The following is a 14,901-nucleotide window of genomic DNA, read 5'->3' on the forward strand; positions in this document are numbered from 1 at the left end:
AAACCCAATTGACTAGCAGTTTAAGTTATATCATGTTATATTCTCAAGTTTTATGTTGACTCACACCCATGCATTTTGCTGGACTGTTGTTGCATTTAATCCATATTTATTTGACTGCCTATGTAAAGTTGTAAACTATTGGTTCTATGGATTGTTGGGGTTGGCTTTATCTTGAAAGAGGTGGACGAGAGCCTCTGTTTTTTCAGGTTTAAACTGACGACCACTTTAACTTTTTCAAATTTTGTTATGATATTTTCCTATTCTACATTATTTGGTATCTTGCGATTTGCTAATTCTAGTATCTAGAGTTGTTGAACTCAAAAATTCGGAACCTAACTTGAAGAAAGAAGACTAAAGGCTAAAAGTAGTCCTAAACATATGGCGATTTTACGAATTTGGTCAAGAACAATATCTTTTGATTTATTCCGTCCCACACAATTGAAAACGGACCGGATTAGTCCTTTATGAACGGCGTCGTGAAAAAGTGACAGTCAACGCCAATGTAGTGTATTTTGACCGAATTAGGTTACTAATAATGTTTTATTAACGACTAAATTATAACATAGTAATCATTTTGGAAAAAATTTGAAAATAAAAATAATCTTTAACAAAAGGAAAAATAACAAAAAATACAAAACAAAAAATTTAGTCTCCCTTCTCTGAGATCTCCCACTTCATACAATTTGAATCGTTGTCTCTGTCTCACTCTGCAAACTTTTAAAAAAAAAAATCAAATGACATTCAAATGGAACCCTAGTTCGCGCTGATGAAACCTAGTCGGTTCACCCTCCGATGCGCTGCTGTTGGAGGCCAAGCGCGAGAAGGAGATGGTGCATAACACTAAAGACATTCACTTTCTTGGGAAAACAGTGCCTATCATTCTCCGGAACGACAGCGACCAATGCCCTCTCCTCGCTATTTGTAATACCGCTTTCATTCTCTCTAGGTCTTGCAATTTTAGCTCTGATAGGCGTTGATGTGATTTTCATATTAGATATAACGTATTGCACGATTGATTTCATAAAACTGCAGACTGTGATTTTTGAAATTCAAATTCAGAATTTGTTAATTAGTACTCCCTCCGTCCCGCTTAAGATGACACGTTTTCCTTTTTAGTTTGTCCCAACTAAGATGACACATTTCCTTTTTTGGTAACTTTCTCTCTCCAATTAATACACTCAACCACTTTTTCTCACTCCTATTAAAATATTTATCTTTCTTTATCTCTCTACTTTAATACTTACACCCATCTTCTCTCTCCAATTAAACACTTTAACCAATAACTCCTAAAATCCCGTACCGGCTAAGCAATGTGTCATCTTAGCCGGACGGAGGGAGTAGTATTATTGGCTCATCTTGTCTATGTCCTAGAGGGCTTAATTGGTTTCTGTTGGTGGCGTTTAATTGGTTCTTGCAAGAGAAAAAAGTGTTCGTGCAAAAACTTGGGTTCTTGAGTTCTTGAGAGTGTAGTCCATCTGTTTTTTAAAAATAGCAACTATTTCCATTTTGGGCTGTTCCTTAAAAATAGAAATTTTAGAATCTTTTTATTTTAGGACATGGACCCCATAATCCACTAACTCTATTTTCACTACTTTTTTTCTCTTAATCTCTCAAACTTTGTCAAGCTACTGAAAATTGAAAAACTAGAAGCAGCAACAGCAAAAGGCAGCGAGTGAAGAGAAAGAAGATGATTCAGTTGCTTTTCAGCCTAACACTCATTGAGATGGCGCTGATTAAAAAATATCCACGTGTCAGTATTTTATTAGTATAGTATGAAATGGTGTATTATTTGAATGAGGTGATTTATGACCACTTTAAGTTTAGCGTTTAGTCAAATCTTAATTACTAATTGAAGCTTTGAATATCTCATGTTTATTAGTACATTTTTAGTGTCAAATTTTTCACTAATGAGTGAATCGATCCAAGAAATAATTATAATAGTGTACAAACAGTACTACTCCTACTATTTTTTTTTATTACTATTAGTATTATCCTTAATTATGCAATATAATCAAATAAATGACTTGTGATATAGTTTTGTAATAATTAAACTCATTAAATTGGATATATTTCTAAAAAGAACAATACCAACAGAACATGTAGTTTTGAAAAAAAAAAATCATACCAAATTATATACCAGTAAGTTTGCAATTTTTCATTTGGTAATAACTAAATGAACAGAATGTTTACCTAAATATAACTTCAGATATTATTCAAATATTGTAACTTACTTTTAGAAAAATAAATTAAAAAGGTCTAAATGATGCGGCAAAAAAAAAATTCTCATTTTAACTTTTGCAAGATCTCAATCTAAATTTGTTCACGTCACTGTCTTCTTAAATCTTTTGAACCAATCCGCAAATTGTGCAGCGACTATATATCCAAAGTCAAAATATGACAAAATTGGATTTGATCATATCTTTTGATGTTCAAACAATAATTCAGACGTAAAAGAATACACATTAGATATATACTAATTAGATATATACTAATGTGTATAAGAAGATGAATATTTTAAGAAATGTTATTACTCACTTTAGATAAGTGGTTGTAACATCGGAACAATTGAGTAAATTGAGTAAAATATATATGTGCGAAGGATTGAAAACTGTAAGACTATGTTTATCGGTGGGGTGGGTCGACCGCCACCTCACCCCACCTTTAAAAAAAAAATAAAAAATCAATAATATTGTCTCAATCTCAAGTAGACCACGGTCTCTCTCCACCCAAACACCAACCAGGCGGTCTCCATTCCATCATCCAATGAGATTGTGCCAAATGGCACAATCTCATTGGTTGATATATATATACTTTTAAATTAATATATCTTTAATATAAAATATTATAAAATTATAAAAATTATATCAAAATTCATAATTTTTCTTCCTCTATAAATAGAGACCACATTTGCTATAGTTTGCACACAAAAAAAAATATCTCTTTCCTCCTCCTATAATCTTCTTGTTTGATAAAATTTCATATTTTTAAGCTTACTTTGTTGCTAACTATGGATGATGATGAGAATAATATATTCTCCGATTCCCCAAATTTCTATCCTTCCCAAAACTACAACCCTTCCCAAAATTTTAATCCTTCTCAATATGCCGGAAGAAGCGGGAATCCGACAATCATCTTGGAAGCAGTAGCATCTCAAGATTTGTGGATATGGCATGCTTTTTTTGGAACTCCAGGTTCGAGAAATGATATTAATGTGCTTGATCAATCTCCTGTTTTTGATGATATTTTGGAAGGTCGAGCACCGAAGGTCAATTACATAGTAAATGGCCAGGAAAAAAATATGGGATATTATCTCACTGATGGCATATATCCTCAATGGGCGGCGTTTGTCAAATCTATACCAGGTCCACAAACGATGAGGCACAAGTTGTTTGCTCGACATCAAGAGTCTGCGCGAAAAGATGTTGAACGAGCTTTTGGTGTTTTGCAAGCTCGTTTTGCTTTTATCAAATGTCCATGTCTTATTTGGGATCGTGATATTATGGGGAAGATAATGATTGCTTGCATAATCTTGCACAATATGATAGTGGAAGACGAAAGAAGCACATATTCGAACTATTGTGATCCAGCAGAATTTATTCAAGATCGACTTGGACAAAGTAGTCATGAGAATGGAGATGGAGATGCGAATAATGATTTCATATATTCTACGAATAGAATTGCGAGTCTAGCTTCTTACATGAAAAACAAAGCCCAACTTCAAAACAGAGAAGCTCACAAAGCTCTGCGAGACGATTTGGTTGAGCATATATGGGCAAAATTCGGCAATTGCAATTGAATGTCTAGTTTTCATCTTATGTATGAGCACCAATTATGTATTTTAAATTTTATATTTCAATTATTGTAATGTATATTTTTTTTTGTTTGTTTTTATAATTTTTAGTTTGTCATTTATTACGTTTTTCTATAAATTTACAATAATAAGTATTTCATGTATTAATAATATTATTAAAAAATAATATAAAAATAAATATATAATAGTGTGGTTGGGTGGTTGGGGTGGTCATTGATAAACCATGAAAATGTGGGTGGTTGGGTTGGATAAATATTGATGATGTGGAAGATGATGTGGAGGAGATAGAAATAAATTAAATATTGAAAAAGTGGCTGGTTGGGTTGGGTTGGGTGGTTGCTGATAAACATAGTCTAAGAGCATCTGCCCCCCTTAAAAACACTACTATTGCTTTCTCCACCATAATTACTTATGAGGGCTTGTTCTTTATGTTTGTTCTCACATAATTCTAATAATAATACCAACAAAACGTAGAAACTTCTTCTACTATGGATCCTTCAATTCATAATATATTTCTTGTTTTGAACCTTCTAAAATATCTATCGGTCAAAATAAAAATAATAGTATTTGTTTCTATCTTGTTTGTATATTTTTAGAAATAATCCGGTTGGAAATAGCTTCGAACCACGTCTAGCGGTAAAATGCAAGTTTTTGTAGTGTATAGTACTATATATACTATTATGCTATCTAATGTTAAATTATAGATAGAGGTAAAACATAGCTTTGTATGTGAATCTTTTTCATCTTCTTCACTTTCACTTTATTATTTATAGGTCACACCATCCACTATACAATTTAACTACTTTTTCCTTTTCTCTTTTATTTTAATCCTAAACCTTTTTCTCTTATCTTTTACTTTATTATTTATGTGTTTCACCATCTACTATGCAATTTCAATTATTTTTTCCTTTTTTAATTTATTTTATCAAATTATACATTAAAATCTGTGACAATACTAAATAACCTATATCTATGAGAGATGAACTGTTTTAAAATGATTTGTTTTTACATTTTAACAATTACTTTCTGTCTTGTTAACGGGTATAAATTTATAATTGGTTTAAAACAATTTTCGAGTTCAAATGCTTTCTCTATTCTCTTTTTCTTTAACCTTTTTGACTTATAGATAGTAGTCGTAGTGGTATTTTCTTTTCTCTAGAAAGTAGAAAGGGACGACCTATAGTGTCACGTGAAGGCGGAATATTATTTGGAGAAGATGAATACTACAAGTCCCAGTACAGCAAATAATTAATACTCCACAATAACCCCTCAAACAAATCCCCCTGTACAACAATCAATATTTATAGTAGTATTTTTTACTATGATATATTTTCAGGAATCTAAATGATATGAAAGTTCACGAGATGAAGAGTTGAATATGGAGTATATTAAACTACAATTATTATATCACTATCGGTAGAAGCAAGGATTTTGAAACTATCATAGGAGTAGTATGTTTAAATGCGTATATAGGTAGTATTTCCAAGAATATTAATAACATTATTATATTATATATAGAAGTTGGAACGTTTTCAATTTTAAATTTAGTTTAATTCGAAGTGGACATGAGGATTTAGCACCTATAAATACGTTTGTTTCTTTCACCAAAATTACAAACACAATCAAACATTTATCAAGTCTTTTATAATTTTAGCATCAATCAAGCAATGGCTTCCCTGAGAATTTCTCCCATTTTTGCACCCTTCAATCAGTCGAAAAGAAGATTGGGCAGCTGTCATAGCCATCGAGGCAAACATGAGTCCTGCTCATCGTTGTTTGGGAAAACATTTCCGAATAGGGTTTTGAATGAGAATAGGCAATTGCTAACAATCTCAAAAGTAGCTACAAATGAAGTTGTTGCAAAGGAAGCTGAAAGTAATGAGAAGACACATGTTGCTTTTACTAGTGTTAGGCAAGAGAGATGGCAAGGAGAGCTTCAAGTTGAAGGAGAAATTCCTCAATGGCTGGTATGTATAATGTACTCGTATAGTAAGTACTTTTAATTTTGATAATTGATTGTTACTACTAAAATAAAATAGTACTGTAGTAGCAAAATCAAATGTTTAATTAATTAGGTGATATATATAGTTCCATTACATGCTAGTCTAATACCAAAATTAATTTATTTTCAGAATTGGACATATCTAAGAAACGGTCCGGGTGTATGGCACGTCGGAGATTACAACCTCCAGCACCTCTTTGATGGGTAAGCCACCCTCGTCCGCCTCAACTTTGACAGCGGGCGTCTTGTTGGGGCATCGCCAAATCGAGTCTGAAGCGTACAAAGCTGCCCAAATGAATCAAAAAGTTTGCTTCCGTGAATTCTCCGATAATGGCCTCAAAAGCGAGAATTTCTTAGACTACATGGGCGACCTAGTAAGCTGTTTTCGGGTGCTTCCCTTACTGACAATACGATGACCGGTGTGGTTAAGCTAGGCGATGGACGAGTCCTATGCTTGACCGAGACCCAAAAAGGCTCTATTCTTATTGACCCCGACACGTTAGAGACGTTGGGGAAGTTCGAGTATACTGACAATTTGGGTGGCCTCATCCAAGCGGCCCATCCAATTGTCACTGATACCGAGTATATTACTTTGTTGCCCGACCTAATCAACCCCGGCCACCAAGTCGTCAGGATGAACCCTGGGACCAATGAGAGGAAACTCATGGGGCGTGTCAATTGTCGGGGCAGGCCATCCCCCGGCTGGGTCCATTCCTTCCCGGTCACCGAGAACTATGTGGTTGTCCCGGAGATGCCGCTTAGGTATTGTCCACAGAATTTGCTGAAGGCTGAGCCCACAGAGTTGTATGAGTTTCAATGGCTTCCTGACTCCCAAAGCCTACATGCACGTTATATGCAAAGCTACTGGCAAGACTGTAAGTAATTCTCTTCTTTTTTCATTTATTAAAAAGTACCGTAAAATTTATGTTTTAATTCTTGTTTAATTAATTATAATTAAGGTGGCGAGTGTGGAGGTTCCTCCGTTTGTGACTTTTCATTTCATCAATGCTTACGAAGAGACCGATGAAGATGGAAGAGTGGCGGCTGTTATTGCTGATTGTTGTGAACATAATGCTGATCCTGCTATTCTTCCGAACCTTTCTCTCCATAATCTTCGCTCGTTACACGGCCAAGATGTGTTGCCTGATGCAAAGTCTGTTTAATATCTTTTTATCTTTATTTACTTCTCTATTGATATATGTCAAATAATTATACTAATACTACTGTTTATTTATGAAGGGTTGGGAGATTTAGGATTCCAATTGATGGGAGCCCAAATGGGACATTAGAGGCAGCATTGGATCCTAATGAGCATGGGAGAGGCATGGATATGTGTAGCATTAACCCTAACTTTTTGGGGAAGAAATATCGCTATGCTTATGCTACTGGTGCACAAAGGCCTTGCAACTTCCCAAATACCATTACTAAGGTATTCATTCATTCATATCTTGATTAATTTTACCCTCTTTTCCAATAACACTTCACTTGTGTTTAATACTCCATAATTTTGTTGTGTAGCTTGATTTAGTGGACAAGAAGGCTAAGAGCTGGTGTGAGGAAGGCTCTATCCCATCCGAGCCCTTCTTTGTAGCTGGGCCGGGTGCCACTCAAGAAGATAATGGTGAGTTTAATTTGCTCTCAAAAATTTATTTCACTATTTTATTCTACTGCTAATAATTACTACCCACTTTTTTTGTGTGAGAATCCAATCTCATTGTTGTATACTAATGTCACATGTACGGTTGCAGGTGTTGTGATCTCCATGGTTAGTCAGAAGAATGGTGATGGGTTTGCCTTGGTGTTGGATGGAACTACTTTTGAAGAGATTGCTAGAGCTAAATTTCCCTATGGTCTTCCTTATGGGCTGCATGGTTGCTGGGTTCCCAAGAATTAGATCTTTTAACTAATGTACTACTAGTGTTTGGTTTTCACAATGCTGTAGCAGAGCAGACCTTGTTCTGATATATTTTGTGAAACTGTTTCTCATGCATTTTCTGAAATATCTAAAGATTCTAGAATTTTCTCAGTTGAATTTATTCTGTTGCATTTCTAATCTAGAATAATTCAAGCGTTTCATTAGAAACCTTATATTAGTAATTTAATAATTAATGATAATAATTAAGATTAAATTGTGTAATCCTTTTATACAAATTGAGACACGAAGAACGATTGTAGAGATAGGTCACGGCATATGTGCCGAGCGAAGTGTGATATTTTTTTAAGTAATCATAAACTTATTGAGTTGAGGGGAATATTTTGATATTCCCCTCAATTTTAAAAGTTGTTTATAGTATCATAAATTTTGCCCTATTTCTAGTTATTTATCCTTCCTTCAAATATTGACAAAGTTATATATAATGAATATTCTAATATTAAAAAATTGATAGATGGAGTAATTATTTTTCTGTTATTTAGTCGCTGTTATTATAAATAACCAAAATCAGGACCAAATCCAAAATCAAGACCAAATCTGGATCCTTAAATATTAAAATGAGTGGATGAGATTAAATTTTACGAATCTCAATAAATAGTACTAAATATCAACAAAAGGGTAATATCGTCGTCATTATGTTAACATATGATAATTTTTGTGAATGTTTTTCTATTATATCAACATTGTGTATTACAAATATCAACACATATTTATTGAGATTTTTACATGGTTTTATTGAGATTTTTTGATGTATTTGTTGATAAAAATATCAACATTTACGAAAACTAAAATAAAAAATATCAAATTTCATCATTCGAACGTCGTCGGAACATATTCAATTGAGATCTCGCTGGAATTCTTATAAAATTATCTTTAATTTGACATATTTTTTGCGAAAAAATAATTTGAATCGAGAGAGTTACGTAAATTTAAAGTTTTAAGATGATTTTAATGAGATGGAATTGACATTAATACCCTCTAATTTTATTTATTAATTTTCTTAATTAAAAATATAATTCATGTGGTATTATTTCAACCACTAGGATCTTCTAATCTAATGGCTAAAATTTAGTCTTAGTTTGGGATTGCTAATTAGTTAGCAATTGATCACTGCACTCTATATATTGGTCAATAAGTGAAATTCTGTTAAAAATCAAAACAAATCTCAGCCCTTGGATCCTTAGATTGGATGGTTGTGATAAGCTACATTATTAGCCCAAGATGCTACATTATCAGCCGAGCTACATTATTAGACTAAAATGTTACATTATTGTACTAAAATAGTACATTATTAGCTAAATTACATTATTTGACTAGCAATCTACATTACTAGATGACACATGGCATTAATCTAACGGTTACATTACAATATCCAATGACTGAGATTTGTTTTAATTTTTGACAGAATTTCACTTATTGATCTGAACACGTCCATATAAATATATATAGGGTCGCGTTAAAATAAAACCAACCTTCTAATCCAGAACCCAGAACTATCTCAATATTATGTATTAAAATTATCAACACAAAGACAAAACTTTCTCAATAGATTTGTGTTGATAAAATTATATCTTTGTGTTGAGATTTAAATTTACATGTTATGTTGATAAAGTTATATCTATATGATGAGAAATTTCCAACATAATGTTGAAGTTCTGGGTTCTGGATTGGGAATTAGTTAGCATTTGATATCCCCCCTATATTATATATATATATATATATATATATATATATATATATATATATATATATATATATAGGGGTGCACTAGGGTGCCACCATAGATAGGATAATACCATACCACCAATATAGTCCGTTAGATCTCGTCTATGGACGCCTAGGATTAAGTTTCGTGAAAAAACACGGGTTTGCAGTGTACAGTATTAGATATTGCAGTCTACTGTATTAGATACTGCAGTCGTGGTAAACTGCAATATTGTTGTGGTAAGACTGCAATATTTAATGAACAACACTGCAATCTGGTAACGTAAAATTAGAAATTTCATATTTTACCCCTCCGTGTTTTTACACGTGGCAGCATGACAAGCACACGATTTTCAGATCCAATTGCCTAAAATGGTGGTATGGTGTTACAATAAAGAGGGTTGTCATCTTAGTACATCCCTATATATATATATATATATATATATATATATGGATGTATTAAAATGACAACACCTTTTATTTTGACACCATACCACCATTCTCAACCATAGGATCTAAAAATCGGACCATTGTCATGCTGCCATGTGGCAGCTAATTTCAATTTTAAAAAATAGAAAAATAGGGTAAAGGGTAATTTTGACATTGGTTATTCTCACCCCCACAATTCACGTTTTTTCCTTATTCAACAAATTTTGCTCCAGATTTCTTGCAAAATCTAGTGATGTTATTCTAGAATTCTTCCAGATTTCTCACCCCCAAAATCGAGAGATGATATTCACGTGATCCAAATCTGGTGATGTCCTCAATTTCATTAATTTCATCTTCAATTGTCGACAATTTGAATTCCAATTGCAACAAATTTTATTCTATTTCTGCATTTTTGGTTCCACAATTTCCAGTTTCATAACTGATCGAAGACGATTCTGCTTTCTTTCAGCTCCATAATTTTCATCCGACTGCAAATTGCAGACGACATGACAACTGATTCGATTATCAGTTTTGATTTGGATGGGTTTTCTAGAAGGTGAGCAATTATATATTGTAGACGTTTAATTTTATATGTGTTCGATGATTGTTGGTCAATTTTGTTAGATTCTATCTTTCTTTGATTAGAACTTGTTTAGTTGAGTATGTTCCAATTTGTGTTGAGATTACATGTTATTTGCTATGAATTGAGTTTTTTTTTATGAACCTACTGATTATTGTTAAAATTCATTTTAATTCGCTTTTGATTATGTTCTATGGTCATACACTGTTTTTTATAAGATTGCTGCATTATGTGGTACATGTTGCAGTCCACCATATGGTCAATTGCAGGTTCGGGAAATAGTTCTGCAAGCTGATTCGTGTCCATGAAGGAAAGGCCGTGAAGTTGATGGCGAAACCATTGCGTCTGTGTGGAAAGTGCGGAGAAATGTGTCCCCGTGACTATAAATTTTGGCAGCCAAAAGGAATAAGCGAACACTTAGTTCATTTTGATGTACTTGAAGATTGTAGTCGTATTTGTTTTTACCTTACCAGATTGCAAATTAAAGGCATGAATATTACATTGTTACCACGTAGTGTTTGCAGTTAACATATTACTTTATTGAATTTATTCATGATGTTGTTTACTGAAACGATTGCATATTTGTTCTCACTGTATTGTTTACTATTGCTTTGTGGTGTTCCGTATTATGTGAATTTACATTAGTACTTGCACAATACAATACAATTAATTGGTAATTTTATACTATTGGTCAAACAATGTATTCCCATTAATTGGTTATTGCATCCTAATGAGTTCAATTTTGCAAGCGCTGTAATTGCAGCGCAATGCTTCACATATTGCAGTACAAAATAGAAAATATTGTTGTTTATTCCTTGACTACCTTAAACATCCAAAAGTTATAGAATTACAGGAGATCAAACAAGTACGCAATAATGAACATTCAAATTACATCAACAATATTGGCTACACCAAAATAAAACCGACTTGTTTTAAGTAAGAGTAGTTACCGAATCAAAATATCAATAAAATCATCTACACAAAAAACCAATAAAGAAACCAAACTCTGTGTTTGAAGAAGAGAAAAAGTTCAATAATCGATCATTGTTTGTGGTAGTTCGTGACCATCTTCTCAACATTTATCGGTCTTTCCGCTCCTCGAAGTACTTTGAAGTAATACTCATGACATAGTCAATTACATGAATGTCGTTGTTGTACAGCATTGTTGTATTGTACGGTATTTGCCACAAGGCAGCTGGAAGGATTTTGATTTCTTGTTTATCAGGTAGCATTTCCATTCGCTGACCTTCGTACCCATATATGTCTCCATATGACATGAAATGCAAATCTCGTAACACAAAACTGCAAGATTTAGTTTAGTAGAATGCAACACATAAGTTAGACATTTGAATATGGGTGTATTTCATATACAATACTAACAATCATTCAACCAATGATGCACATTACAATACACACGATGCACTGCAATATTGTAAATGGTGCACTGTAATATTTGGTGATAAACAATACTACAATATTGTAAATGATACACTGCAATATATAACTAGCAATACTGCAATATCAGTATCACATATATAACCAGCACAACTCAGTATAGTTTGCGCAGCAACGAAACAAATTTGTAACAACACTATATATGAAACTAGAATTCCAAGATGCACATCGCAATTCACATGAATGGAAGATAGTGTATAATGATGCACTGCAATGTATAACCAGCAATACTGCAATATAAGTATATCAAATCAATAAAGCAATGCAGCGGAAATAATTAAGCAAGTAAGCAAACAACAACCAACCAAACTACACTATTCTTATATTTGCAAAAATGTTTTTAATCAAAGTATATTGTTCTTATGCAGATCATGTCACAAAGTACTTCAATATGGTGTGAATTAGTATGCAACATTAGTTATGGTTGAGTTTTCCTACTTAAACCACCAGGTCCTCTCCGACTTGACTCTCCAGATCCAGTCTCAATTATCTCTATTCCACCATCTGAATTTTTGTTCTCTTCCTCGTAAGCAATCGTTTATCAAATAGCAATCAATCGTATATCACATAAACCAAAACAATTTTGAAAAATCGTTGAACACAAATTTAAACTAAGATCGTTACTTAGGGTTTCAGAAATCATGAACTACCAAAAACATTGGAGATAAATACCAAAAATCAACAATACACCGAGCAAAAACGCGATACAATTGCAGAACTCACCGCGATACATAGCAAATTCAACAAAAAACTGAAAAAGAAAACTAAAAACATAGAGAGGGGAATCGAAATTTTACCTAGGCGTAATCGAAGAAACGTAGTGCCGCTGAACGTAGTTCACAATCACCAAGCAAATCTCTTCGATTCTCCATCGAAACTCAGTTCTACACACCGATCATCGGTGAAATTAGAATTTCAACGATTTCCCTTCGAATCGTCATCGCCATCAACCGCAGTCAACAATCACCAAGTTATCCCCTTCGAATCGCCGCTGGAAGTTGATTATTCAAGCATGTGGATGGAGAATCTGGATGTGCTTGGGTTTCAAAATGAGGGATGGATTTTGGAGTAGTAAGGATGGAAAGCGTCGCGATTGGTAATTGACTCAATTTCCAAATCTGATTCTGATTTCAATTTTAGGAATTGACAAATATACCCCCGCCTGCAATATTCAATATGTTAGACTGCAATCCATATTCTATTTCAGCAATTGAATCCTATGCGTCCATCTTATAGATCTAAGGGCTAGGATTAGTGGTATGTTGTTAGTCTAAATAGGGTGGCACCCTAATGCTCCCCTATATATATATATATATGTGTGTGTGTGTGTGTGTGTGATCAAATACTAACTAAGTTACAGTAATAACTAATGACTAATATCAATTTTGTATGTTAAAAATATCACACAAAGACTTAATTTATCAATCTTCTTGTGTTGATAAACTTATGTCTTTGTGTTGATATTTAAATTTACATGTTGTATTGATATAATTATGTCTTTATATTGATAATTTTAATACACAAAATTGAAAGTTATTAGTTATTATTGTAAATTAGTTAGCACACTAGCGCAACCCTATATATATATATATATATATATATATATATATTATATATGGGAGTGCTCAAATCCATAACCCAATTTATGTCAAATGTCCAATTAAATCTCACCCATCAATTTCTTAATCTGACGGTGGATTTGACTGCCATTTGTATTTTATTTAATAATTATAATAAGCATAAAAGGGTAAGGATGGTATTGATATATTTTGGCAGTTTTTAAGTATCCATGATTCACGTTTCTTATTTTTAGAAAAATTGATTTTCCTTAACTGAAACAAAATTAAAATCACGGAAGGTTCTTTCTCTGGAGATTTTTTTCCGTAAACATAAACACAACCATGCATAGCAAAAAGTTCTGCTCCGCCGTTCACCATCTCAAGAGTATTTCGCGGTTATCAACGATGGAGGAATGTAAAAAATTTTTATGCGTATGATTTTTGTAGTGCATTCTGTTCTATAAATTATTGCAACTTTGTAAATTACAACCTGTTGCAATTTTTCTAACCACTAAGGAGGCAGCCACTCTTGCCCTTCGGCCTTCGCCCTAGTCCGTACCTGTTCATGGAGATAAAGCCGCAATTTTTTAACAGGGATCCTCATCCGATCAAAGCAAATATTTCAATTATGTGAATTAGTATCTACATTTTGTTTATAGACGAAAAAATGGTGTTTAGCAGTGATGATTAGATTACAAATCCCAGCTCTACGAGACCTTTGTTTTGTGTGAAGGTCAGGGACAATACTTTTTTCTCACGTCTCGTCTGAGCCACTCCATTTTTAATTTTAATTTGTTGCAATTTTTCTAGTGAATATACGTTGTTCAAATTGTTTTGTGATTAATGTCTTTTTGTATTTGCACGACAATATTTTAGTATCATGAAGGCAATGTAATCGCGTCATGTTTGTTGGAGTTGGACTGAAATATAGGAATATGTACATAATGTAACTTGGTATATCTATAGTGTATTTCGTGTTTTTGGGTGATGTAACTTGGTAATATCTATAATGTATTTCGTGTTTTTGGTATATATCTTGTTGTCTTACCGAGGGTATTTATGAATCCAACGTTTGTCAATATCAGTATTTGACATTGTGTAATAGCTAAGTAACATATTATTCAACCCACTTAGTAACGATTTACATTATCATTACTCTAGATTTACATTAGTCAATTTTTCGATTTACATTGTTTAGCACATGTAATTCAATACTGTCCAATTTCGTTGTTTGTTTTGTTTTTATGTATAAGATATTGTTGAGCACATTTAATCATCAGCACCATCAACTACTCTTGCCCTCTTAGACCTTGTACATAAGATAAAACAAGGACGATTACAAATCAACTACGGAAAATTGTATTTCACACATGTATTAAAATATAATTCTACTAAAAGCGCATAATGTTGCAGCACCAATTGAATAAT

General features: G+C 33.0%; 1 non-coding gene and 1 pseudogene across 2 annotated transcripts; both read left to right on the forward strand.

The window, feature by feature from the left end:
* Positions 1-5,200: 5,200 nt before the first annotated feature.
* LOC125196710 (carotenoid cleavage dioxygenase 8 homolog B, chloroplastic-like) lies at positions 5,201-7,839 on the forward strand (annotated as a pseudogene). The gene is made up of 6 exons (XR_016135969.1): positions 5,201-5,778; positions 5,944-6,688; positions 6,773-6,966; positions 7,053-7,242; positions 7,332-7,434; positions 7,562-7,839. The product of XR_016135969.1 is annotated as a carotenoid cleavage dioxygenase 8 homolog B, chloroplastic-like (transcript).
* Positions 7,840-14,142: 6,303 nt separating this feature from the next.
* LOC125202906 (small nucleolar RNA snoR69Y) lies at positions 14,143-14,250 on the forward strand. Its single transcript, XR_007173236.1, has one exon. It is a non-coding gene; the product is annotated as a small nucleolar RNA snoR69Y (small nucleolar RNA).
* Positions 14,251-14,901: the final 651 nt, after the last annotated feature.

Source organism: Salvia hispanica, chromosome 2, assembly GCF_029641045.1.
Source record: "Salvia hispanica isolate PSC_SH4W2 chromosome 2, Shi_PSC_v1, whole genome shotgun sequence".
In the NCBI taxonomy this organism is placed as follows: Eukaryota; Viridiplantae; Streptophyta; class Magnoliopsida; order Lamiales; family Lamiaceae; genus Salvia; species Salvia hispanica.